This window comes from Ammodytes marinus (genome assembly GCF_949987685.1).
Source record: "Ammodytes marinus genome assembly, chromosome: 9".
Lineage (NCBI taxonomy): Eukaryota > Metazoa > Chordata > Actinopteri > Uranoscopiformes > Ammodytidae > Ammodytes > Ammodytes marinus.
The window spans coordinates 20916628-20921809 of NC_137213.1; the positions used below are offsets into that span (position 1 = coordinate 20916628).

At 38.6% G+C, this 5182-nt stretch overlaps 1 long non-coding RNA gene across 1 annotated transcript; it reads left to right on the forward strand.

The window, feature by feature from the left end:
• The first annotated feature begins 3167 nt into the window (after positions 1–3167).
• LOC307255146 lies at positions 3168–4898 on the forward strand. Its single transcript, XR_013845014.1, has 4 exons — positions 3168–3187; positions 3391–3471; positions 3668–3806; positions 4129–4898. It is a non-coding gene; the product is annotated as an uncharacterized lncRNA (long non-coding RNA).
• The last annotated feature ends 284 nt before the right edge of the window (positions 4899–5182 follow it).

A 5182-nucleotide genomic window follows, 5' to 3' on the forward strand; every position in this document is an offset into this window, starting at 1 on the left:
ACACATGGTCATCAAAATTGTGTACTCCATCCATCCACTCCTGATATCGGTATGTCATGCCACACCTGTGGCAGTTCTTCCTGTATGTAGAAATTCCTAACCAAAGCAAGTAAGCGTTAACAGAGAATGTGTTATAGCAATGTAGCAGACATTCAAATGCAGTGAGTGTATATATATTTTTTTTATAAAAAATATATATTAAAAAAATATACATACCCTCAATCACATCTGTCACTGTTAGAATCTTGGCCTTGGAGGTAATGAGCACTGCCTCACTCAAAGGTGTGCGATCAGGGCATTCCTCACAAAACATCTCAGATGGGAGGAGGTGTTCTGGGTATCTCACAGTTTTAACTTGGTCTGGAGGGATGACACTGGGAATTTTTTTTCTCTCCAGAATGTAATTTAACATCTGCCTCAAGATGTTGCCCTCTGGTGGGTACTGGGCATTCTGGTCATCAACCTCCATAACCTCTTCAGTGACTTCGGGGTTCTCAACCGTCCTAACCCTCCTGAACAAGTCTGGCTCTGTTTCAAAAAGATGCCATTTTGCCACATGTTTGTGGACACAAGACATCCTTGCCTTTGTGCACGGACAGTGCCAAGAAAGCTTCTTCGTGTTGTAGCTGACTATGACCCTTCCCAGACGACTATAAAAACTGATGTTGGGCTCATACACAGATATGTATTTAGTCTGGTTAGGGCCACAAACTGTCACCAGACAGGACAGAGGAACGTCAGCCTCCGCTGCCTGTTTCTGACGTTCCAAACATTTACTTTTTTTTCCCTCCCCAAACCACTTCTGATGAACCATCACCTCAAGGCTGGCCAGGGTCAAAGTCGTGATTCCTGCATCAGCAGGGGGGCAGTAGTCAAGGGACTGCAAGTGGTGGCATTCAAAGCTGCGCAAGTTTGACCGGTGTGCACACTCTGCATTCATTCTACAAATGTCCACCTCGCAACTGCTCGCCTGCTGTTGACCCCAGGTTTTCTTTTTAATGTGAATGGGCAAACAGGGGGCAATAAATGATTTTGCAACAGCAAATATACCATTGTTTAGGTCCAAACATTGGGCTCTGAGGTGATGGGCTGCTGTGATGTCCTCCTTCACTGGTGTGTGTTTTCTTTGCAGGTGCAACCTCAGGTTACGCCTGTTAAGGGTTAACCCACAATGACAACATGTCACTGTCGCTCTTTTGCGCTGAGGTGGTGGACGCACGGGGCATTTAGGAAGAAGAGAGGTGGTGGCAGTTGGTGCTGGTGTTGGTGATGGTGATGGTGTTGGTGGTGGTGACGGTGTTGGTGACGGTGACGGTGACACCGCTGAAATTTTAAGCTGCTGTGTCAAGGGTGACGGATGTTGACAAGACAGATGCAGTTTGCACTGCTCTTTACGTAACACTGTATGCTGGCAGTACAGGCAGTGAAAGTGTGCAGCTGTTCGGCAAGGACGATTGCACTTGCAGATGAAGTAACCTGTGAAGCACAGACATATGTTCAAAGTCTTTGAGCTGGAGCACATTTTCTGTTCAATTGTTGTTGTAGTTGTTACATTTCTGTTATATTGTCAAACAATTATTGTCGTACCTCCATGCTGCACTGCCTGTTTGAGGTGGTTTTTTAGGTGTTTCTTAAAATTGAACTGCAGCTCACTACTGTAGCTGCAGCAGGGACATGTATAGATATCATCCACACAGTAGTCTTCTGGGTCAGGATTGTCCTTTAAGTGTGATGGATGCTGTGAATCAAAATAAATTACATCAAGTTAATTTTAATGGGAACAAAACATCAGATTATATGTCACATATTAAAGGACAATGGGAAACAAACTAAATATAATTTATTTTCATTTAACCTTTATTTATACTTGAGATATCATATAATATGATATCATAATATGCACACATGCTCAATTTGACAAAGTAAAGAAAGCGATCCCTGTCTCAGTAAAAAAGATAGACATAACAGTCGGTTATGGTTATTTATTTAGAGTGATTTGATTGTAAACAATGTGATGCTTCTGTCTCTTTTTTTTTATCCATGCCAGTGTAACCGGTGTATCACTTATATTTCACCAAGAATCCTTTTATGCCTTCCATCTATTCATTTATCATAATTCCTTTTATGCACTTCTGTATAAATGTGCATTTGTTTTGAGAACTTTTATTTTGACTATACTGTGTATCCAGGTATGTGAGCTCTCTTTTTGTTATCTCTCTGGGCCTGTTTTATGGAAATTAATTTTTTTTCCTCAACAAAAATTCACTCACAGCATTTGCATTCCATGTAAGCGTAAAGTTTGAAAAGATCAAAGGTTACTATTAGAGATGGCTCTGAATTAGTCAACCACTTCCTCTGTATGAAATTACAGAAAATACCCATAATTTTGGTTATTTTTCTTTCGGACAGACAATTATAATACCACTTTAAAGGGCACAAGATTACAGGACATGACATCTAGTCGTTTAAACATTTTCTGGGGGCGGACCTATATTAGGCTATATTACTTTTTTTTCCTACTGCTGATGTTGCCTAATTTTTAACCATAAATGTGTTTGTGTAACAGTGTAAATAATAACTTTGTTTTATTGTTAAATTCTTATCAAAATTGGCACTGCGACCAAAGGGTTTTTTGTGTATTTTATTTTGGAAGTCCACAGTGGAAGTTAGTGTCACACATATGTCACTTCCTGTCTTTTTCCCGCTTTCCTATTCAGTCGGCGATTGCCACATTGATAAGAGGTAAAAATACACAGTGCTCCTCGGAATTAGTATTATTGAAGTGATAAAACATGGTAAAACTTGTAACGGATATGTAAATAATATTCATTGGAGGTTGCAATTGTTTTGTACTGACGTAAAAACGATTGTTTTAGTGTGTAAATGTGCATTAATATCCAGTATGGCATTTTTTGTTGTATGATTGAATCTCATTTGGCGCCGCACGTGTCTGTTTGTGTTTTAGAGGAGTGCGTGTGCAACCGGTGTGTAATTATATTTCACCAATAATCCTTTTATGCTTAAATTTATTTATTTTTCCTTTATACATTTCTTTATTAATGAATATTTGTTTTGAGAGCTTTTATTTTGATACCTTGGGATGTGTGATTCTGTTGTTACCCGTGAGGTCACTTCCTTTTATTTCGCGCTAGCTTCTTCAGTCGGCAGTATGCCATAAAGAAGACGGGTAAGAATGTTCAGTGCTCCTCTAAATTAATATATCTAAGTGATAAAACACACTAAAACTTATAACCGATATGTAAATAATGTTACCAGGAAGTTGCTGTTTAGTTATGTTAGACGCTCGTTTTAGTGTGTAAATGTTGTTATATCCAGTATGGCAGTGTTTGTGTAGTGAGTCTCATGTGCTCGTGTCTCCTTGTGTTTTAGAGGAGTGCACGTGTGACGCCCATCTTTAATGGCCGTGCTGTATACATACCTGGGATCAGATAAACATATGTATACGTTTAGGTATGTGAGCTCTCTGTGTATTTATTTTAATGTACTTTTAATTCATTTGTAAGCACTTTTTCTGCAATTGTTTGTTCATTCAGAAACATTTGTAATATGTTCTTGAGTCGGCAGTATGCCATAAAGAAGAGAGAGGAGTGCACGTGTGACGCACATATTTAATGGCCGTGCTGTATATGTTTGTCTGATCACACAGAGAGAAATAAAGACTCCCTCGGCTGGCAAGAAAGCAGTTGTCCCGACTCCACAACGCAGAATTAGCCGAAGTAGCAGCAGGCCAGCAACAGATGTAGGAACGGACATCTTGTTATCCTGATGTATGTGTATACACACAGGTATGTGAGCTCTCTTTTTGTGAGTTTTTATGTGTATTTATTTGAATTTATTTTCATTTCATGTGTAAGCATAAGCATTTAAATGCCATTGTTCTAACTGTTCATTTATAAAATAAAAAAACCTTGCCCCCAGTGAAGGGGAGAAACACATTTGGGAGATATTGTCAATTTCATTATAGGATCACAATGTATAAATGTTTATATTTAATAACATTGTCAGTAACATGCTTAATGGAGATTTCCCTATTGAAGAGAGAGGAGTGCATGTGGGAGCGGCCATTTTTTTTATCCCTGTACTGATATGCATGTGTTTTCTTTATAGGTCCATGGTGTTTACACACATGCAGACACTTATCACTTGGTCTGGAGTGATGACACTGGACATTTTTTTTCTCTCCAGAATGTAATTCAACATCTACCTCAAGATGTTGCCCTCTAGTGAGTACTGGGCATTCTGGTCATCAACCTCCATAACCTCTTCAGTGGCTTGTTCGGGGTTCTCAACCGTACTAACCCTCCTAAACAAGTCTGGTTCTGTTTCGAAAAGATGCCATTTTGCCACATGTTTGTGGACACAAGACATCCTTGCCTTTGTGTTGTAGCTGATATGACCCTTCCCAGACGACTACAAAAGCTAATGTTGGGCTCGTACAGAGATGTATTTAGTCTAGTTAGGGGGGGGGGGGGGGTTGGTGATGGTGATGGTGATGGTGTTGGTGTTGGTGTTGGTGTTGGTGATGGTGATGGTGTTGGTGTTGGTGTTGGTGTTGGTGTTGGTGTTGGTGTTGGTGATGGTGATGGTGATATTTTATGTAATTTCAGTTTTTATTTATTTCTTAGTGCCTTGTATGTCAATTGAGAGATGTAAAATCTGTCTTGTAAATTAATTCATTTTCAATAAAACACTTTTTTGTTTTTGTTATGTCCTTTTACTATAATCCTCCTATAATACCAATGCAGTGTAGAGTCAGACAGGCTCTGCTAGGTGTTGTAGTTTTTAGACTTGTATCTAGACTTCATTTAAAAAATATATATGGGTCTTGGGTCAATGACGAATAAGGGTTGTCATGATGGTTATTTTAAAAATCTTTCAAAAATACATTTTAAAAGCATCCTTGAATCAAGTTATTCGTGTTTCTGTTAGTTTTATTTCATGGGAAATGGGATTTACACAATTTTCTACTAAAAGTACTGTAGGCCCAAATGGACCTGACAATGTCTAATGGTGTAACCACAAAAGAATAAGAAATATTCATTATTTTGTCCACCATAGTGTAATATGAGTGTAACTCATAAAAATAATAACTTTCATTTCAAAATATCACATGAAAAAAGATTTTATTTGGATAACCCCTAAATCAAAATTCTATGCGTTT